Here is a 23,992-nt window from a genome sequence, read left to right on the forward strand (position 1 = left end):
TTAATCAGTTCCACCTGCAAATAATTTAATTTATACGATTATAAATTAATGTTTCTTCAATTCACTTTTTAATAGAGAAAACACCCCATCAAAACAATATAACAAAAATGAACATAGAGACCTTTTCTCCTTCACCACCAAGATTTTAATCTTTTGGTCCCTTATTTTCTTTTTCTAAAATTCCCATAGATATCTTTTGAATTAGATATCTAATCTAATTCTAACAGAAAATATCTAATAGAAAAACAGAAAAATTCCTCAATTTGTCCCTGTTTTCTGTTGCCTTGCTTCCAAAGGAAAGAGTAAGGATCAAGGCTTTTACTGAGAGTGTTACTAGTAGTCTGTCTGTTATACAAACCTGAAGTGATCAGATAAATTCATCCTGTGGAAAGGACCAAGCAGCAAGACACAGACTTAACAGCCAAGTGGCAGAGAACTCACAAGCTGGATCACAAGGAGTCTGATTCTTCTCTGCAGTTTGTCCTAACAGTGCAACTAATACAAGTAAAATTTCAGGACTTTTTTTGAAGGCAATGATAGAAATCCGAAACCTTCTTTTCCCTTTTCATGTTACTAAAATCCCCCAAATTGAAGTTATTTTCTCCTCAGAAACCAACGGATATTCTGTATCCAGTTTCAAAAAAAAAAGAAAAAAAAGGGAAAAAAAACTTGTTCAGAACCAGTGCTTAGGGGTTTGCTTATAGGTGTCATTGTATCTCACATCCCTGCTGTGAAAATCAGCTTGCATTTGAATGTGCATCTTGACCCATAAATGTCACCCTGGTCCACTGAGCATCTTGACTTCAACATTTCCTGTTGTAAAATGGACAATGGGATAACACTTCTTTTTCTGAAGGAGGGACCTGTGACAATGTGTGCATGTGTGCAGTCAGGAGAAACTGCAGCACTCGGGATTTAAAAGCATGTCATCAGCCACTGAGCGGGAGATCACAGGAGAACGAAGTTGCTGGACAGTTTTTGAAAAACACAAGGATTATCATTTCTGTTTCCAAGCCACTTCTCCTTTTCACAGCCCTGAATCCTTCTTGGCTTCTCTCCATCAATGGCTCAACGATGTGCCCATACTAGAGCTAGTCCAGCTGTGTGATACAGCAAGTGCCTTTGAACAATAAAGAAAACAATAAGAAAACACTGCCATTCCTGTGCACACATTGTTTATGTTGCTAGCCTTTTCTTAATTACATGCATTTTCTAGTATAAAACATCTGAACATTGTGCTCAGAAACTAAATATCCACTGAGAGGTTCATGTAGAATAAAAGTATTTCTAAAGCTTTACAATCTCTTGATGATTGTATAACAGTTTCCTTTTTTTTTTAAAAAAAAAACACATTTTTGCTCCAGAGAATATTTACAAGTCATGTTTTTTATGGCATTGCTTCACAACTAGAAAGAAGTACACCTCAATCAGATTGCAGCCTCAGTCCTTCAGTTTAAAGACAAAGTTCATAATTCTGTTATTGCAGGAGACAGAACTTCTGGCATACCTACTTGAAATCTAGGACTTCAGATATTTTTAATATTAAATCTTTCTAATAGTATTTGTATATATTCTGGAAGACATAGGCAGAGTACAGTGGTTCTAAAAATGTCCATTAGTTTGCGTTTAGAAACTACATTTGGCTCTGATTTTAATTAAATTATGCAAAGAATGATGTTGTCTTTTCAAAATACAATATAATTATTTAATAGTCATTTAACCATATCCATTGCTTAAATACCAATATTAACCCCACTGCATGAAAGGAATATAGAATACATTTTTTTGTCATGAAGAAGGATCAGAAAGTTCAAAATATAGGTGTATTTTCCTTCAAAATATAGCACATGGTTTGATTTTAAAAGTACCAAAAGGTGTCTCCATTTTTTGCATGTCTGCTTATGTATAGATAACAACCTGAATGTTTTCATATATTTTCTTGCACTAGAAACTCATTTTATATTATTTTGACTGACCTTTTCTCCGTTATCAGTATTATAAATGAAAGAGGGTTTGAATATGCACACAGGAAAAACCTTGGGTTTGTCACAAGTATTTCCACAAATAAAACTAAAGCTTCTTTTTATGAACATAAATGCAAGTCTCCAGAACTTGTAGAACTTCTAGTGAGTTGTGGAGTGCCTGCAGTGGTGTCCAAAAAAATGCTGCAGCTTATTAAAACAGGTAATTCCTGTATAAACAGTGCATTCTAGACTATTGAGTCTTAATAAAGACTATGTTTTTCATAAATGCTACTGTTAAAATCTTTTTAAAATGTTAGTTGCACTTTTATTTTTCTTTTTTGATATTTTAGTGGGATTGAGTTCCTTAGATATATTATTACAGGAGATAACTTGTAAGCAAAGTGTTGTCTTTCAGAATAAAAGCCGTCTGATCCATTGATGCTCTGGAATAATAAATAGAAATAGTCTACTTTTAAAAATACATCTACATACACATTTTATGTGCTATTTAACATATTTAGTACTCCACGCTCAATTCATTCTCTTGAAAGTTTTACTTCAAAACAACTTCATTGTTTTAAGTGACTAAATTAAAGCTTTTTAGTGTTTCCTGCAATCTCCCAAAGCAGAAATAAAATCAGTTTTAATTTATTTTATTTGCATACACTGTGGATATAATTATTGCAGCAGAGTCTTTTTAATTGTTTTCAACTAGGTGCTTGTCTTTAAGTTGCAATAGACTTCTAATTCTACATTGTTGATACTCCCTTGTTAATTTTGACAAAGCATCATAAATCCAGGTATTTAGGCTTATTGAGTTTTAAAATGAGGTGATTAGTTGGAACATGGATGAATGAACTGATGCAAAGCAAAATGAATTTTATGATTTACTGTCATTTACAAGTTCCTTTGGAACTGTTATGCACAAATTGTAAAATGTATGAAGAGGTAAGATATCACAGTTATAATCAGCAATGTAAAATTTTCTCAAACAAAAGTATTCATGCAGTCACCCAAAAAGAGTAATTGTTGAATAACTGTTTGTTATACCCAGTTAGTTTTTATTATAGATCATGCTTTTCCACTCCATTTCAGTAAGCAGAAAGGTATCTAAATAGACTTGCAGCAACAGTCAGTAATGTTAAACTTCCAAAGCTGTTACCATTATAGTATGCTTTAAAGCATTAATGTATATCAGAAGAACCATATTTAGGATGGAATACCCATTTATCATTATTTTACTTAAAGTTTATAATGGTTATTAGCTAAAGGTAACAGCAAACTATGATAATATATTCCCTTGATCTCTGGTCATCCGTCTTTCTATTAGTGTGGGTTTGGGGGGATTTTTAGTACGTTTTGGATGAAAAGAATAGACATTCAAGTATTTTGCCTCTGTGGTGCAAAATGCTAATACATGAAAGTATGAATTAAACCAAGGATGCATTGTGCTTTTATTTCCAAATAATGCAGAGTGGAGTTATTAGAAAAGAAAGAAATAACCTAGATGTACATTCAGAAACTAAAGTTCAAAAGCCAGAGAGCTTGAACTCTACAGCATTGTAATTTTAATTTTAGGCATATTCTGAACATAAAGGACTTCAAAAGATACAAGCCCCAAGAATATTTTCTCTTCATTTGATTTATGACTCGAAGAACAAAATTTTCTCTGAAACTTGAATGAATTGCTGCAGGCATCTAGAAAGGCAAATTATGAGAACTACATGTAGTGGTTCTCCTGTGCTGATTGCAGGAAAACATAAAATCAGGTTCTGCCTATTCTTCTAAGACCTGGGTTCCTGTTTGCTCTAAAGTGTGAAGTGCAAGAGATTCATGCTTTCTTACTTCTCTAAACCCTGCACTAACATCAAGGTTTGGGCAAATCATTCCAAATTTGCAGCCTCCTTTTTCTCCTGCAAGCCAAATAACTCTAGATGAAATTTTATGGAGTAGATCTACTTTTAATCTAGAAAAATAGGAGAAACGGCAGAACCCTGATGTGCAACCTTTGCTAATTAATTTCTCCAGATATTTAACAACCATTTGTAAGAAGCCTTCATTTTTAAAAGCCTTTAATCCTTTTTTTGAATAGAAGCCCCATATAACCATTTGACTTCGCAGTCCAATTAAAAACTATTTTCTCACATTTTCAGTAAATTTTGTGCCTGTAAAAAGAAAATTTCCATGCAAAAGTAAAAGTAAAATCTTTTTATTTAATATCCTATTTTTGAGGTCTCATGGAAAAAAATAATTACTCTCTTGCGATATATATTATTTTTCTAATTCTGCATTTGTCCTCTTTTTTTTTTTTTTAGCTCAATGTAATACTGTCTCAATATCACTGTCATAAAAGACTAAATACTGCATAGATGCAGAGCAAACTCTGGATGTAGCATGGTCAAAGTCTTTCATTGTTTCCTGCTATGAAAGATAATTACAGTGTGATCTTCCTACTTACAAACCATAATAACTAGTTTCAGTTCTTTTCTCTGCTACTGAAAGCAGTGAGAACCCAAACCTTATGGGACAAAGTTTTTCTTCTGAATTACTCCATCTCTTATCCTTGAATAATAAAATCATAGAATCATTAAGGTTGTAAAAGACCTCCAAGATAATCAAATCCAACCTTTGGCCTAATAACCACTAAGCCCACTAAATCATATTTTGAAGTGCCACATCCACTGTTCTTTTGAACATTTCCAGAGATGGTGGCTCCACTACTTCCCTCAGCATCCTGTTTCAATGCTTAACCACTCTTTCAGTGAACAATTTTTTCCTAATATCCAACCTGAACCGCCCCTGGCACAACTTGAGGCCATTTCCTCTTGTCCTATCACTAGTTTCCTGAAAAAAGGACCAACCCCTGCCTAGCCACAGCCTCCTTTCAGGTATTCGTAGAGGTAAATGGAATAAATTCTTTAGCTCTGTCTGGAATGGGACCTGTGATATGGCCTCAGGTCTGTGACTCACATATGCTCATTAATTAATGCTACCGTAAATATTATTGGCTTGAAATCTGTGCCACCCCTGCTCCCATCATGGTAATTTATGAAGATATTACAGATAGTGGCAGGGTTATTTGTGTTGGCAAAGTAGAGAGGAATCATGATAGACTAGTACAAATAAAGTACAGGGAATTCCCCTATGGCAGGGAATTTTATTGGACTTAATGTTTGGACTCGATTTTGTCCTGCTTTTTTATGCACCAGGTGATGAACTTCACTGAGCCTGCAGCCTGCTGTATATGTTTATATGGACTCTGGTTGAACAAACCATGTTTTCATGCACCTTTACAGCAAACAATGTTCTGTTGGAAAAGGTTATTCACATACTTTGCATTCTTCCATTTCTGGTGCTATGTCTTCACAATTTTATATTTAATTAAAATTCATGGCAGGAGACCTACTTTGTCAGTAAAAGAAAGGTGATGGTATCTCTGCCTGATTAAATGATCAAATATATTCCCCACAGAGAACAAAGATGCATTGATGGGTATGAAAACAATTATTCATAATCTTGAAACTTTTTTTTTAATTTTATTTTTTCTCATGTCTGTGTTGATATGTTTTCAGTCAAATGTTACTTCAAGATCTGATTTCAAGCTTCCATTCTCCAATTCACTTAGTCATGTTTGCCTATACTAATGGGTAGCTAATATGAAACAGTACTTTAACAGAAAAAGTGTTTAATCCTACAAGTGGATTTATTTTACAGCTATTTACCTTGAGGCTTACCTCACATTTACACAACTTTACGAAAAGTTGTTTGGTGCTAGCTCGGTTAGTTACATTGAAAACTTTAGAGCTTATAGCAATACTGCACTCGTTAACAGCAAAGTACAGGATATTGAGCCCCTCTGCTGTTTAGGGATGAAAATGAGATGTAAATATTACAGTTATCCAGCAATTATCCAGTGGTCAGCTGGGTACAAAGTTCCTTAAAAGCTGGACTCTTTGGCTTATTTCAATTTAGGCTCTTTATTACCTATGTGTGAAGAAAACATGATCTGATGAGAGTTCCAATGTTGTTTTTTCAGCACCTTGACAGAAAACCGTTTTTTGGTGGGGAGGGGTTTATTCAACCTTTGTTTCAAAGGTGAAAACTGTATCATTATATTTAACTGGCTACCTGCAGTTCATTAGTGGCCCCATCATTAAGTAATACTGGAACATTTGTAGTGGCTAATCTTTCAAGCATTTAGCATTCCCGATGACCTCGTTAAAAGTAACAAAGGTCAGGCTTAAGTTCAGCAGAGTCGCCCATTCACCAAGGCGACTGGCATAGCAGAGTAATCTCCGTGTGTCACTTTTCATTAATCATGCTACTTTCCTCTTCACGAAATTCCAGCAGATAATTGTTACTAAATGCGATTTGCAACACTCTGTGCTGTGGTTGAAGGACCAGAAATAGGCAAACAGATAAAAACATTGTTTAGCTTGCAGGCAGCAAGTGTTTGCTATTCAAAGGTATCAATGCATAAACATTGATTTAGCCGTGAGCTGACACTTATAAAGCATTTGCTGTTTGCAGAAAGCCCTGTGGTCAGGCTAAGTAATATCCAAGGGCAAGTACTTTTACCTGTATAGCAAGGTTAGATTCTATATAAATTGTCTGATCCTGAAATAAATCAGTTTTCATAATGTTGAGCTGCTTCAGAATTGCCATAGGTCACAACAAAGTACACTAAATTAAACATTTGCACGTGTGGTAGGAAATGTATCCCCATGTAAATTTGCTTATGACTGTATTGAATGAATATTTCATTAAGTAAAGTTTGCAGTTTTATACTTTTAGTTAATCATTACTTAGTAGTTATTTAATTAATACCTTTTCCTTGTCTTAGAAATTATTTCATGAGTCTTCTCTGTGCTCTAAAATTTCTAGGATAAATGTATCTTCATTTCCATCTCTACCTTGTAAACTTTAGTGAAAGCTTAGTGGGTTTTAGAAACACACCAATGGAATTCCAGAGAAAGAGATGCTTGCACTTTCGTCTCATGGCCCAAAGATGCAATTTTATTCAACACCTGGACAGATTCTGTTCTGTCACAAAAATTAAGCTGACAGAGTTTTTAGAACTTGCTCTGGTGTTCCTTAGAAAAAAGCATGACTTTGATTGCTACTAATGAAATAGAATTGCATTCTCATACTTGCACAAAGTCTCGATTTTACTGACTTGCAAGTTCAGACAGCAAAAACAACAGTGAAGTAAACTATAGTTTCAGTGTGAATGTTTTAGATCACAGAACAACTGGTAATGAAAGTATTTTATTCATCAGTGGTTCAAATAGGTTTTACTTGTGATTTACAGAAAATAAATTAATGTAAAGTCAAACAAAATTCAGGACTCTAATCACATTGCCAGTATGTAGCAGATAAGCATTTACAGCAGTCCAATTTCTTCAAAATGTGGTTTTCAAAGGTGACTTATTTTGAAATACCATAGTATACCATTATTAGTTGCAGGCTTCTTATGTTTAGATATAAGTTGCTGTAGAGTTTAGTCAATTCATGATTATTCAGGAAAATAATACAGAATAATTCAGATAAAGCAAAAGTATTGACAATGCAAAAATGTACAAACTAAATTCAAAGAACATATAATATGAGACTGGAAAAATACTTAATGTTGCTGAAGAACCAGTGTGATAAATTATTATGTAAAGTCTTCATTTAAATGATAAATCGGGTCAGTATGTACTGCATGATCATTTGGCTTGAAAATGGTGAATGATGGTACCAGGTCGGACATTGGTCAGGGGCATACCACTTTTGTTTTGAGCCTAATTTAATCTGAGCAATCAGAATTGGCAATAGAAATAAACAAAGTAATAGAGCCATGACACAAAAATACTGCTTGACTTTAATAACTCAAACATAAAATAAGTTTCTTGAATTTCACAGAACAAAGTTTTCTCACTATGACATTTCTAAGATGTTAACAATGTATTCCCTTGAGGAGATATTGTTTATGATCCCTTAAGTGTCTTATTTTCTGAAAAATCTACCCTTTTTCTAACAATGGGCTGTAACAGAACTTACATCTTTCCAGATGCAGATGTGCCTGTTTTGCGTTTAGTAACCCTCAACTACCAGCTTTTTTTTTTTTTTTTTTTAAATAAAAGGCATTGGACAATTAATTGCTATTTATGCCTATGAACTTTTATCATGTTCCCACTCAGCCATCTCTTTTCCAGCCTGAGAAGTCCTGATTTACTAAGTAATTTCTTGCATGGAAGCACTCATTCTTGAATAGTGTCCAAATGGGATACTGTTGCAGTATTTAATTCCAACTTAAGTGCCATCTGGTAGTAGAATATTCTCTGCCAACATTTCTCTCCACCACTTAATGAGAAAGGTAGTACTATCTAAAAACCAAGAGTGGGTTCTCAGGCACGTTCTAGTGTATGTCTCTTGGCTTCTCCAGCAACAGGTAAATTCAGTTTTATTCAAAGGCCCTTTGCTTTTGTTTGGAGGGGTAGGGTGTTCTAATAAAAAATTATATAGTAATTTTTAAACCTTTATATAATATAAAGGTTTATATTTTGCTGCATAGAACATCATCTCTGCTGTGCATGAACCATTTTCAACCTGCAGTCAAGCAGTTTGAGTGGAATTAAATCAACAAAAATCCAATCTAGTGTAAAAGAGAAAGGCAAGAAGGGTTCGTAGAGTCTGAATTTTTTTGGCTTTTTATATATTTCATTATGAAAATGTCTGGCAATGCTCACCTGTTAATTCTTCAGAAGTCGTAGAGGTTAAAAAAATCCAACAGGCACCAAGGCAATAGCTGACTGAATAGTTATGTTAGTAATTTATTGCTTTTGGCTTCATGGTATGTGGAAGAGTGAAGGTCAGAGGTGAACTGGAAAGTGTTTTCTTTCATAATGGCTTATGGCATAGATTTCCTAAGGCTAATTTAAGGCATCTTAATCTAAACTGAAGTGTTTGTATGACTGCCTACATCAGCCTGGTCTGGTGTGCTCTTTGCAGTTTATAAATATCTGTACATGCATACAGTTCTGCAGTACTGAACTTTTTCCCAGATACAAATACACATTACAAAAGTATAGTACCTTTAACTAGGATAATATATCAGATTGATTCTATATTATGTGGGACATCTTGCCATGGATTGCTTTAGATACTTAAACTATCTATGGTTCAAAAATACTCCTGAGACTTGCAGAAGGCTGTGAGCATCTTCTAGGACAGTGTTGCAATGTTCTCACCCTGCAGCTCTTTTACTCTTGGAAGCAGAATTCATGATCAGCTGTCCTTAGAAGATTTTTAAAAGAGATATCATACAGTAACAAATAATGTGGATTCATTTTTGCAGTGCTGATTTTTCTCCTACAGCTGTTGCTATCTAAATTGCATTTCATGCTTCCCCTTCTTGAACAATCAGAGAATGCTACTTGTTAGTAAGTAATCTTACATATTGATGTCCCTGTAATATGATGAAATTTGAGGGTGTATAAGAGGTTCACTTTGGAGACATTTAAAGCTTCCAATGGCACAGATGAAATTTTAGGTCAGAATGCAGGAGAGGGTAGTATGTGAAAACATTGCCAAGCCTGTGGAACTCAATTGACAATTAAGGGAAAGTTTTATCTGGATTGTTCTCTGACCACAGAAGCAGTTTTTATCTGAGAGGAGTTACAATGATATATTTTAAAAACAGTGCTATGATTTTGGGAAGGTGTGAAATGGACGTGTGAAGAGATTATGTATAAAGAGATCTGGAGGGTGCCAAGTGTCAAATATGTGCTCAGCTAGGAAATACATGGCATAGCTTTAGGGCTTAATAAGAGGGTTGGGATGCATGAAACAAATTTACATTTTTGGGATGATAATGCTACTACATATCCAGGTGGATATTTAAATAAGGTAGGGATAATTGAAAATTTTATTTGCTTATTCAGAATTTACTAGTTCTCTAAAACTGCTCATATTTGGAGATCCACATTTCAGTAGGAACTATGCTGGTGCAGTATTTTGTTGTCCCTCTTCCTGACAAGGTAAATCTTTCTCAGAAAACCATAACAAAAGAGGAAAAAAAATTTCAACAGTGACAGCTTGGCACTTGCACAAGCTGTAACAAAGTGGCTGGATGTACTTAGTGGTATACAATGTCAGAGATGCCATTCAGGAACTTCTGTAATGCACAACTGAAATCCTAGGTTTGAATTTACTGATTGTACTGCTGTAGCCCTATGTAGGCTGATGGCCATCAAAAAGAAAGGTAGGCTATAAATGCACAAATATAATCTTGTTTATTATACCTCTGCTAATTAGTAAATGCAGAGAAAAATCATAAAATTAATTAAAATTAATTAAGATTTATAAGTAACTGGATCAAACTAAAACTCATTTTTAGACACATGAGGCTCCTTGACATTCATTAAAAAAAAAAAAAGATAAAAAAAAATTACAGTAATTGTCTAGGGCCTGGAAAATAAATCCTTGGACTACAATCTTTTCTGTTTAAGTTCAAAGAAAAGAACTGTACAAGACTATGCAATTTCTCTTCAAGACTTCTATTTTTGAACACATTTTTAATAGAAAGTCAGTTTGCTTTTTCCAAGCAGGAAATTTTACAGGTATGGTCCACACAAGGAAATTATGACCACAGTGTTGGTGGAAATGGTAGATGGAAAATGGTATTTGAAGGTTAATATGTTCTTATATTTTTGATTCCAAAATTCAGATGCAGAAACCACTTTTTTGATTGTTCAATAGCACCTGTTCAAAATAAAAGTAGTTATGTTCATCATCTAGAATTTCTAAAAATCAAATAAACATTTTGTCTATTAAACTTTAAGAGCTACATTTGTTTTAAAAGGGAACAGTATGGGGGAAATTCTATTTCTATTCTCATTAGATGCAACAATCAAAGATTTTAACAAGTATTTGGAGAATTTAAATTTTAGTATAAGAAATACTAAAATTTTAGTGTAAAAATAATTTCTATAGGGAAAGTGATAAAAAGATTGATTTTTTTTTTTTTTTAATCTACTTTTTTTTCCCCCCTCTGCAAGCCAAAGAACAGCTGGCATTTTCATTTTAAGGAAAATTCAGTTGAATACTGTAAAAGATCCTCTATGAAATATCTCACTTTTTTTCATTTGCCAGGTGGAATTTTAAGCTTTTTAGAATATAATGGCCTAATAGTCCTGTGTCAATTGTTTTGTTGCCTCAGGTCCCTAGGGTTAGGGAGATACTGCAGCCTTTTCTTTATTCTAGTTTGATAACTCTTAGAATCATGAGCTGTTAATGGCAAGTGCTCTGTAAGTTATTGCCAGACAGTGAAAACATTCGTACCTTGGTGTTGTCTCTAAAATATGAGTCATTTCACTGCAGTCATATAGGGTTTTGTTTCATGCTAAGGACATGTTCACTCAGTTTAAAAACAATCAGGTGTGAGTTGCAGAGATAAAGCATTTTCAGAAAAGACAAACTGAAGATGAAAATTATTTTTCTGACACAAGTGCACACAAAATTACGTTTTGTTGTTAAGAACACAAAGAAGTGCATCAAGGGGCAAGTTATCTAGTGAATTTAGAAATGAAAACCAAACATGGATTGGCATAAAAATTATATATATAATTATATTATATTTACTATAATAAAAATTTATTATATTATATTAAAGATTGAGTGGTTTGCATACATGTTCATAAACATGCATTATTATTATTATATGAAAGAAATACCTACTGAATCTTTACCTGGCCATATTATTTTTTTTAGATCTTTATTGATGTCCTTTGCAAGCTAGTTTGTGGTTTTGCTTCTTTTGTGAATTATAAGGTAATCAATAGCTTGTAAAAGTGAATAATGTCTCCAGTCAGTTCACTAGATAGCTATTATTTATCCAAGATCTCACTTCAGCTATGGAATTATAAAAGGTGTACTACTGTAACAACTACAATAATTACTTTAATTATACTGTAAATAAAACAGAAATTGCATAGCCATTTTTCTATCAGATTTCTCTGATGGCTATAATGATTTAGAGAGCTTTTATTGTAGTGTAGTGGCAAAGACTATTTTATTCATTTAAAATCTATTAAAAAGACAACTGTAGAAATATAAAACCACTGTATAAACATCAGCATTAAAGAATAAGTAGGTTTTCATCAGCAAACAATATAGCATTATGTAAATCTTTTTTCCCCAAAAAACAAAATCTGTTTTTTTCAGTGTTTCTTTCAGTTTTGGATTATTAACATACATTTTTCCTAACTTTAGTGGATAAACAGCCTTGGATTGTATAGCCATTTCTGATACTGTGACTTAGAGCTTTAATTTGATTCTGATCCCTCAACACACATCATATGCTCAGGGATGCGTAAATTTGAATTTGGAGGTTGGCTGCTGACTTCTAAGTAAATAGGAATTTATGCAGGCACCAGCATTCTTATAATTATTGTGTTGGTTATCTTGCTGGATCATATCTAAAAAGCACAAGAATAATCTGGGAAGTAAGTATATGTGCAAATATATTATTGTAAAAATGCAGTATGGCTTTTATCTCTGTAAACTATAGATTATAAAATTATTTTCATGATTTCAGAGGTTATGGTAACATCTCTGGCTAGGACATCAAGAGCCTATCAAAGTTTTCTTTGTAGAAGCATCTAAAAGACAGTTCAAAGGACTCTGGAACATTCATCCTATATGTGGCATTGTTTTCAGGTTACCCCCATAGGTAATGAAGATTATATCTCAATAAAAGATGCTATCTCTGAAATCTGCAGGAGTTACAGCTTCTTGGTTTCTGGTTCCTTCATAGTTTTTCACAGTTCTTTCAGTTCCCTTTTGTTCACACCTCTGTTTTCTTCCATAGTAGAATCTGTTTTTCAAGAGTTTGTTTCCCACTGAAGCTGTGTATAGCCTAAAAAGGATAATGGCATTTGGATCCTTCTTTCCTGTGGCATCATCCCATTCTCCATGCCAACACTGCTTTCTTTTCTGCATCCCAGTCTCCGAGGTTCAAAGAAAAATGCTCATCTTTTCATGTTATCCTTGTCTCTTCTGTGCATTCTGGCTGTCTCTTAATAGAAACATCCATGTTGTATATATGAGCTACTTAAGCAGAAGTAAAAATCTTTACACCCAACTTCAGGAATCTTTACTACACATCCTGTAATGTACACACATTGCTTTTACCACATATTTCCAAAAATTCCAAGTCCATCTGCATGAATTCATTAGCTGGAAACATAAGCATTTTAGGCAACTAACAGACTGTAACAACAGTAAATTGCTTTAACATTTTTCCACATCCAGTTACTTTTTGAACCACTTTTTTTTTTTTTCCAGCAGAAATATCACCTTTTTCTGTCACAGGTCCTGCACATAGAGAAGCAAAAAAACAGGAACCTTCATAGCTTGTTCTATATTACTGTGTTGTTTCCTTTCCTAAAGGGATTTCTAAGCTTTCTTTTAGGTAGTTTTAGTTCACTTTCGCATTACAGACTTTGATCAAAATTGCTTTAGGATATGCTTTCTGCCTAAAAATTGAGAATTCATTAAAGAAACTTAATTTTTATTAAGCAGGCTCAAGGGTCATAATGACTTTGCTATATAAATAGTCCACAAAACTGATATAAGTAGCTTCTGTCATCTTGTCTATGACAATTAAAGACCTGCCACAGCTAATTGCACCACATACCAGTGATGTACAGCTTCTTTAGTTTCCTTTCTTCTTTACCTTGACAGAATTCTTTTGACAGAAACCTAGTGTCAGTTATATTCCTGTTTTTAACATGCTACTAGAACATGTATTTTCAAATAACTGGAAACTACAGCATGTATCACCAAGTTTTATTTTATTGTATGCAGATGTAATGCTTTACAGAAGGTGAGAAAGTCTAAACTTAATGTGAATCTGTTCAATGTTCAGTGTTATCACTCTCAGCCCTTTCTACCTTGCAATGATTTTTTTTCTTTAGAGAGCACTTAAAGAAAATAAGATGCTTTCTATGTCATAAGATCCTAGCAATGTCCTCTCTCATTACTATAACTATATATATATATTTCCCCTATATAAGGGGGAAATTTTAATGCATAACAGTTTATCACAAGAGACATCAACAAACTTACTCATGTTAGGACATGAACCAATTACCAATTAGCCCTTTGTATTCCGTATGGATAGTGCTGTCACAGGGTATAAATATAAAATAGAAATACCATGATACCCACTGAAATATTATCAGGCTCAAACAAGTATCCTAATTGTGGAAATAAAAAGAACTGCTGTAACAAGGGGCATTGGTGCCTGCAGGCAATTCTTTGATTCTGTACCTTTCCGTCTTGTAACATTCTGCACTGAATATCCTTGTAGTCTTTCTCAGCACGACCTAAAAAAACCTCAAATAATTACAAAAAGCAAGAAAAGTATCACCTTAGCTGCCATTGTACAACAGATTCTACTACTGTGGATATCACTTAGAAATTTAGGTGGACAAAACTGACAAAAAGTCACTCTTGCAAAAGTAACTGAACTTACTTAAAGAAAAGTTTATAATGGCTACCAAAATGGTGGTTTGATACATAAATCTCTTTTTAATAAATTAAGTACATTTATTTGCAGAGAACATATTACTAGAGTCAGAATCCTTAATCAAGTGTCAGTAAGTGACCTCCTGTTTACATGATAGCATATACAGCCAGAACATCCAATACAAAAACCACTCTGCAGGATGAGTTTTGACTATAAGGAGCACTGTCCAATGTGCTTTGAACTATTCTTTGCAAGGGCAATATTATATATATTCATCATGCCTTGATATCCTGGTGGTATGCAGAGCAAGAAGAGAAATCTGACAGAGCTTATTAATTTTTAGCCAATTTAACAGGTGGGTTCAAAAGCCCTGAAGTGTTACATCCCTTTTTAAAATAATATATCAGAATTGTGACCATCAAATAACTCTCAATTCTGCATGATATCCAGTTTTATTCAGTGATGCCAACCAGATGCTCTACGACTCAATAAGCATATCAGCTCAAGTGGAATCTGACATCTAAGGTTTGAACTACACTGACTAGAGAGTAAAAACCTGTAGGTATTTTACTGATAAAGCACCACCACCATTCTCAAAGATATAAAAAATATATCAAAAATCTCAAAAATATTTTATTTTTTTTTTAATTTGCTCTTGTGCAGCTTCTCAAAACATAGGAAGGGTCAGGAATTATTCTTTCTTCTTCTGTACGTTTAATGAGAGCTGGAACATGTAGGACTATGTACGGAGTTGTCAGCAGAGTGAAAACAGCTAAAATTTAGTTATGATTCCACTTGCAATTTCTGCTAGCTGATTGTGGACTAAGGAGTGTGCTGTACAATCTACATGACAGTTGGGGAGCACGAGCAAGTGTTGTCTGTGACACACAACACAGCAACACTTCACTACTGTATCTGAAATAGCCTAAGATCACCTGTTTTCTACAGGTGACAACCTGAAAACTCAAGAATAGGCCTGCTTAGGACAGCAAACAGTGATTAATATTTGCATTCATTCCTCTTTTAGGCATATTTTACGCTGTGGGGTTCACTCCACGTTAACTTCATTCTGTTTTAGGTGTATCCAAACTGTCACCTTTTGTTTGTCTTTCAAACAGACTGTAATGTCTGTTAATATTTAACATGCAACAACATAAATTCACATATTATTTTCAACACTAGAAAATCCTAATGTTCTAATATATTCTATACTGCAGAGAGCATTTGTCAAAGGAAGCTATGCAAGGTCATGGTAGCCCTCAGCTGCCTTTGTGGTCATAGCAAAATGCTGTTTGCCATGACAAACAAAATATACTTCTTTAAATTTCCATTTTGTATAAGTATGTTCAAGAAAAGCAATAAATGTTAAGGAAGTCAAAAGAAATTGTTTTTTAAAATCATACTTTTCCTGAAGTTGCTGCTACTCCAATTTATAGAAAGAAAAACAAAAGGCATGGAGACTCAAAGCCTCAGTTCCTATTATTCAGAGCAAAGAGGTATGTTATTACTGTTTTACCAAACTGCTGTTTCCACATGTGCTTTCCCTCTCTTTCATTATGAACTAAAGAAACAGAAGTCATTACTTTTTCTAAGAAAGAGACAGACAAGAAATAAAAAATTTCTTTGTATAGCCTAATATTTTGTAATGATTAAAAGAATCTATCTAAATTTACATTCCTAAGACTTAGTGAAATTCAGAGACACAAATGAATTTAGAGGTTGCTGAAGGTTTCTGATTCACATAGTCATGAAGAGTGAGTAGTATTGAACAAAGTTTTTGCATTTTTAAAAGAAATATTTAATACTACTTGAGTTTATTTGGAATGTAGGTGTACATCCATTTAATCCAACCCCTTAAATACAGTAGTAGTATTGCATATTCTGCTGAAGCTATGTATTTGATTATGAAATGTTTTTTAAAGTATGTCCTTTTGCCTGCCATCCAGTATTCCATTTCTTGCATTCCAAATGAGCATTTCAATGTACTGATTATTTCTGTTTTGGGCTGGGTGGGTTTTTTGTTTGGTTGGTTTTGGTTTTATTGTTGGTTTGGGTTTTTTTTAGTCTAGTGAGTTTGCTTGCTTAAGTAAACGGCAAAACATAAATAATCCCTCTTTCCATTTCCTCCTTTTATGTGCACCCATTGCCTTCCCTCAGTATGAGCAGCATGAGTGGTAGTGGAAAAAAAGAGTGCACTAAGGAACAGGTCTTCTTCAGGCTTCAGTTATTTATTAAGTTGCTTAGATTGGAGTTACGGTATTGAGAAATCTCATGAAAAAACCTGTTCCTCATGTGCTTAAAAATATTTCAAGTCTTTTGCTAAATTTTTTCTTGACTGTTCCTTTCCCATACTCTTCCTGAGCACTACCTAGTAAAGCCCTCTGTATTTGAAAAGAAAATAACCTATTAGTTAAAAATATCCAACAAAAGAACTTCAAAGTTCCAAAATCAAGTGATCAGGAGTTACAAATATTAGAATTACATTTTTCCATGTAAATTTCAGCTAGGTGGTTTTTTATGGCATATGCTACAATCTTCAGCTTCATGATTCCATCTTTTTTTAGATCATCCGTTATTCAGACCACAGGAGCAGGCTGGGATGACCAAACAGCTTTTTCAATCATTGGCACAAAGAGTGGTCCAAGGCATTTTGGACAATACAATGTTTACCCTCTGAGCTTTTCTGTGATACTCATCACTGTTTTATGAGGTCCATATATTACTATCAATTTCATTTCAAACCCCACCTCTGGGGCTGGAGATTATTATCTATAATTGTTGTGGGAGCCAGAGCAAATGGATGGGGCTGGGTCAAAGACTCAGAAGCAAAAAAAAGGATTTACAGGGAATGCTAGTCTAGATTATTCACACTTACTCCAGAAAGTGCAGTGCTTAAAAGTTATCGAGTCCGCTACAGTTTCATGAACGTGCTCTTGTCACCACTGCAGTGATTCTGATGGCATTGCACAGGAAACTGGACTCATAACAGCTTGGCATTTCAGTACCTACATCATGCTCTTGTGCTCTTTTGCTGGCAGTGCATACACTCCATCTTGATCTACAAGTCAGGCTTGAGTCTGTCTGTCCATGCACAAGCTAGTGAAAAGTTAATGCTTCTCTTTTAGCTACCTCACAGATAAAAATATTCATTTGAGAATTTTGAGTAGCTAGCTTGGAGTTAAAAACTTCAGCAAGAGTCATAAATCCAGCAAGTTATACTGTTTCAAGGCTATGCCTAAATTTCTCAAACAGGCATAGGAACTGAAGTGAGAGTCCTATGAACTGAGCACACAATTTAAGATGCTGAGCCCTATTTGCACAGAATCGTATAGGCCTTTCAGAATCCTATAGGCCTTTCTATGTTCATGAATCAGCTTAATATTACAACCATGGAAATGTTTGAACTTGTGAGTCATCATCGTTCTTTAAATGGAAAACAAAGTTTCAATACCGCTCCACAGATCCAGAAGCAGTGAATACACCACTTGGTATCAGCTCTGAGAAATACATTTTAGGAGATGTCCAGTACCCGGTAGGAAGTCTTTGACAGGATATAGAATCCATTTCTATGCATCAAAAGTTTAATAAATAGAAAAATCCTCCTGATAGCATCTGCTTTTTTTATAACACATTTTGCAACTTCTGCCAGAAATCTCAGAGAGGTCTAATGACTAACAGCGCCCTTCACTAAGTGATCCCCATACATGCCCAGAGCACATTCCTTGCTCAGTGAGGCAGAAGAGCTTTGGGAAAACAGTATAGGATCATGCAAATATGGAATATATCAAAATGCAGATGCCCAAGAAAGAAAAATCCCATTTCTCAGAGTTTGCTTTTACAACTGCAGTAATACTCCTTGCAATTTTTTTTAGATTGATTTGAGTTTTTCCTGTTCCTACAAAAGAAAAAAGTGACTGAAAGTGGTTAGGTGGTGTTGTGAAAAATACTAGGTTTATTTTTTTCTCTTATCCTTAGTCTGATGGAAAGGGGCAACACATAAGGAACAGCTTGGTTTCCCTTCTTAGAGTTTTAATAAAATATACAGAATGACATAATCTCATAATCATGTTTTATTTCAGTCTAGCTGTCAGAAAACAAGGTCTATGAACTATTTTGAGATTTGTGTTCCTTTTCACACACCAGTGGGCTTTGATTATATTATATATAGTGACCACTGAATTACCATTGCCATTTTAACCCAACCAAAGACTACAGAAAATAAGCATTAAAACAATACTAGTTAATAATAATTACATAAAAGTGATTTTGGTAATGAATTTAGTTTCTGCTGACTTGCTAGATAACCATATGGTTAACTTCAGAATCAATCAAGAAATTCCTTGGACTTTACTTAACAGGGTGACATACAATTTAAGTACATGAAGTGTGATAAATACAAGCTGTCTTGATGAAGATCGCTCTGTTGACTTAGATAATGATTAAGTGTAATAACAAATATGTGCATAGATATTTTAAAGTAGAAATCAAGCCAGCCTGTTAGAATTATCGACAGAAAGTTTAGTATAGTTAACACTTTACTTAGTTACAAACAGTGTATGTATGTAACTAGAGCAGAAATAGTGTCATGCGCACAGAAAAATATTATCACACTTGTTATGAGCCACAGGGCAAAGGCAGTCAAATATATATTTTCTTTATTTCACTACTGTTCTACACCTTTAACTAATGCAAATAGAAAGTTAAATGTTTTATTACTCTTATGTAATGAGTATTGTATTACGCAAGGGTGCCGCTTTAGTCAGGCTGAACACCCTATGAGACTACTTTTATTTCAACTTTCTTATATAACAGTTTACAAATTTGTTTCTAATGATGTGAAGAAGACAATTTTTCAGATCACTGATTGGCGAAAAGGACAGTTTCACCATCATTGTTCAGATTCCTTTACTTTAAATCTGAAGAGTAAACTAGATGTTTTACTTCATTGTCTAGACACAGAGGTCTAGACAGAAACAGCATACAGAAAAGGAACGCCGACTTGCTAGTGAATATCTTCTACCCACATGATTACTTTGCAACAGCAATTGTACTGATGTGGTTCTTAATCATGATGTATATATCTGGGGCAGCCTCTGAACCAGAAGCGCAGTACTTGACTGTTGACAGCTGGGTTACCATTATAAAAACAACTGTCACGTTCAACTTTAACACTTTCGCAAAGTTTGGTTGATGACAATTTTTTATACTTTTCCAAGCCTTCAGAAAAATCTTTCCCACTAAGTGCTGATGCTTCAAAAACATAGAGTTAACAAAGTACCAGTTTGACTTTGGGCTGTGACCATGTTTATCAACAACAGGAATTAAACAAAGCATATTTCTGATTAGAAACAATTTTAAAAACAAATTTTAAAAGCACTAAATTTGCTACTAGTTTGCCAATGAAATACTACTGCCAGATTTTGTGGCAATAATGTGCATAAGTAGAGCATAATAGCAACAACTTTACTCAAATGTTTCAGCTTTCTGCCATTGCTGGGAACAGGGAGTATGTTGTGTTTCACTAAAAAATATTTCTGCGGCCAGAGAAGAAGACAATACTGCTGGAAGGCTGTGTGCCAATGTCTTCAAATTCCTTCAGTGCTCAGTTCAAGCAGATGGGGGGGGGGGGTGGGCAACAAAGCCTAAACTTAATTCTAGTAAAGTATATCAATTAAGGTATTTTTAAAAATCAAAGGGAATTTAATCAGCATTGTCTAGACTAATTATAAAGGCTGTCAGTAAAGGTGGCATGTACAACTCTACACATTGCAAATATTAATAACTTTTCCGCAGTTTCAATATTCAGGTGAAAATAGATAAAAAACAAAACAAAAGAAAAAACAATGAAAAACCCCAAAAAGTCCAAAACAAAACAAAAATAAAAAGCAACAAGAAAACAAGTAAACAAAAACACCAAAAGAAAAAAAAAAAAAAAAAGAGAGAGAGAGAGAGAAAAAGTGTAGAATTTCCATCTATTCCAGAAAGAGGATACATGAGAAATGTATGTGGCCCAGAAAGGGAGATGGGCATATGTTCCCATGGATGCAAAGAGACCTGAAACCCTGAATTACAGCCTGAAACTAAGAAAGAAATCTCCCAGGTGTGGTTCATTCTTTTGTAAAGTTAAATCAACTGGTGACCATAAGAAAAAAAATGCTCACATCTTCCCCAGCATCCCAATGATCCAGAGAGAGACCATTACATTGCAATAAATGGCCCTACTGTAAAGTCTGGTGTTTTGTTTCTTTTTTTTGTAAAGGCTCTAAGGTTAGCACCCTGCCCTGACTTGCTTTTCTTGGTGAAGACAAACAACTGTAATGAGGTCTTTACTTTTCTCTCCTTAAAATATCAGCCAGCGTGGCCGAGTGGGAAAGTGCCAGTTTCTACTCTTCTCTAGTTTACTGTTGTTTAAGCAATGCTCCAACAGCAGGTGAATTGATTCAGGGGTGCTAAATAGTAGCACAGAAAAGCTGTGGTAGCATTGCTTGATCTTCTTCCTGATTGTAAAGCCAGGAAACTTCAGGTTTAATGTCTTTGGTGAGTTAAGTTGTGTTAAACTGCATGCTTAAATCTAAGGGGGTGAGATGTGTTTATATTTGAAGAGATGATATTTATTTTGAAGGTTTGCTCATCTGTTGGAAAATGATCTCTGACAAGGTGCTCTTTTTGTCTGTGAGGGTCATTGAAGGTAGGCAGCAGAGTCACCTTTATTTTGTGAAGCAGAACAGGAAAGACTAGGCTAAAAATTGCAGTCTGATGCTATGTTATTAAGCCCCATCTGTTGCAGCCCACAAAAAGATGGTGTTGCAAAGAAATGTGCCCATTTTATTGAGGAAAGAACAGATAGCCATAGAAAGAGAGAAAGAGCTACTTTTTTAAAGTTTCAAGTTTCTAGTTAAGGCTGCAGCAACCTTATGATTATAGACAGAAATGCTGATACAGGAGCTTTTTGCAGTGAAGTGGACTTAATGTGGAGAACAGATAACAGGCAGATTTTTCTCAGAGTACCAAATGTGTTGCGGTCACTCATATTCTATATACGTGAAGTTGAGGGGGTTTTGAGTCTGTCAGCAGACAGGTCATGAAGGAGAAAACAAAAGAACTGGAATTAATTTCAGTGCTGGTTTCACTTACACATGCTGTAGACTATCAGTACATAATATTTCTCAATCTGTCTGTCTTCTTCTCAGAAAAGAAATTATACCTGTCATTTATTTTCCCATTATGACATCTAGGGAGCATGCCAAGGTTGCACTGTATTAAAGAGATGGCAGTAGGAAAGCAAGTATAATGATTATTCAGTTTTCTAAAAGAAATGTCTTTTAACATAGCTTTTGTGTTCTACAGCAGAAGTGGGAGGGTAGGGCAAGGCTACAGCTCAGTCCAGATCCTGGGTTCTTTTAGCTGTAATTTATTTTGTCCCATAGATCATCCCAAACTCAGCTGGATTCCCCTATATACCCTTAATCACAAAGGTTGAGTGTTTACCTTACTAGCAAGAAAAAGCATAAATTAGTTTGGTTTTGTGAATTTGCTATTTGCAGTGTAGATAATTTTGCTTACAATGTGACTTGTTGATATGTGATGGTGGAAATAGCCTCTGTTTTAAATAACTTCTCTAACAGGGAATAAATACCCAGACATTGATGGCTATATCACTACTTTCAGTACTAGTCTGCTGCAGTATGTAGCATTTTCAACAGTCATCTGTTTTTCTTTTTTAAAGTTGTGTATCATCACTTGCAAATCATTAGTACCAAAATGCCCTTAAAATTCTTCCTACAATATTTGCCTGCACATTTACAGTGATACTGCCTTTAATTATAGGACACAGACTACTTTTTACCAAATCAATGCTCTTTTAAGCACTCTGTAACCTTAAATAAATGTGTAACATCTATTCAGGACAGAATAAAGGACTTCCCCAGATGGCTTGATCATGACAGATAACCTTATTTATTGTTATGACAGTACAGGGGCAGGCTGCACCTGTGGTCTCTTTCCCGGTTTGTCTTGCAGGCTTCTATTTCAAGCGACAAACCTTACCAACACTTTTGCAGGATTGAATATGGCAGTTGACCTAACTTCAGACTGAAGCCATGCTCTCAAATTCTTGCTCCAGTTTCCTGTCAATCAGTGCCTTATTCATCTTATATACAGCCTTTACACGTGTTTTCTTCAGACAGAATATGCCACCATTTCTTCTTTTACTTCACTGTTCTTAGTCTTAATACTAGGGCACTGCTCCCTTTTCTGATAGGGTGAACCTGGTGAGCCCAACTGTAAATTTTGATGTCGTCTCAATGACACATTTCTGTAAGGTTTTGTGACAAAGAGCAAAGTTACAAAGAGTATCTCCCTATAAAGATGTGTTATCCATTCCCTGCAGAAACACATCACAAGTACAAGAAAGGTTGATCGCAATAGGTTCTCTTGCCCAGGTCAGTGGAACATGCAGGTGGCTGCGCTGCAGGGGGTGGTGATAAGGCTATATAACATCAGGGAAGCTGGGAAGGAGTTAAATAGCTGTTTCCAAGTACAGTCTGCAGTGAACCCAGAGCCTGCAGCCAAACAGCTGAAAACTTCCCACAACAGCACACACACAGTAGGAAGGGGGCCAGTAATACATAAGAATGGAAGCTTGGAAGGGCAAGGACCAGCAGGAGAAAGAGACTTCCTTGAAGCCTGAGGTGCCCTTACAGAACAGCTCTGCAAACTGAAGAGGAAAAACCTGTCACCTTAGGAGAGATGCTGGGGCTGGGTAATGCAGTCCAATCTCTTCCCTGTGCAACAACCAGTGCAGCTAAGAGGAGGCTACAGGTAGCAAACAGTAGACAACTCTTCCGAGAGCTATGAAGGCACCCGTTTGGCAGCCTAAAGTGCTCTCTAGAGCGGTGTGCTGCCCACCAGTGGCTCATATCAGGGATGTCACCGGGACACTATAAAGCTTTATACTGTCTCTTGGCTGTTATCCACTGCTGTTGTTTCACGTGGGCACCAGTGATGCAGCCAGGAGCAGTCTGAGGAGTATCAAGAAGGATTACAGAGCCTTTGAAGCAGCAGTAAGGGACTCTGGAGCACAGGTAGTTTTTTTGCCAATCCTGCTGGTCAGAAGAAAGGGGTTTGAAAGATCTAGCTGACTGCAGTGAATTGACAAATGATTACAGGACTGGTGACACAGCCAGGGATTTGTCTTCGTACACCATGGGACTCACTTTGAGAAGTCTGGTCTGCTGGGGACTGATGGAACCTATCTAGCAGAGAAAGAAAATAGCATCTTCATTCATACATTTGACAAGATGATCAAGACTTTAAATGAAACTTGCTAGGGAAGGGGAATCTTAATCCATCCCACTCCTACCAGTTTGATGCCCGTGCCAGCAATAGATGCCTAGAAGCCTGCAAAGGTATCACAAGTCACCAGGAGAGCACCTGGAGAGCAGCACAAAGGAATTCCAGCCACTGCAGCCAGTAAGTCAGCTTTATTGGAGGCACAATTTAAATGCCTCTGTGG

General features: G+C 35.3%; 1 long non-coding RNA gene across 2 annotated transcripts in view; it reads left to right on the top strand.

Annotated features, from left to right (window-relative positions):
* The window catches only part of LOC146438272 (uncharacterized), a 120,027-nt gene that overhangs the window by 83,212 nt on the left and 12,823 nt on the right, over positions 1 to 23,992 (top strand). Inside the window, exon 1 of one of the 2 annotated variants that reach the window (XR_014852051.1) lies at positions 20,965 to 21,015. The exons of the other annotated variant lie outside the window; for it this stretch is intronic. This is a non-coding gene — a long non-coding RNA (uncharacterized LOC146438272). Of the gene's footprint in view, positions 1 to 20,964; positions 21,016 to 23,992 lie in introns of those variants that run through there. 2 annotated transcript variants of the gene reach the window in all.

This window comes from Lichenostomus cassidix, chromosome 4, assembly GCF_008360975.1.
Source record: "Lichenostomus cassidix isolate B80296 chromosome 4, HeHo_3.0, whole genome shotgun sequence".
Classification (NCBI taxonomy): domain Eukaryota; kingdom Metazoa; phylum Chordata; class Aves; order Passeriformes; family Meliphagidae; genus Lichenostomus; species Lichenostomus cassidix.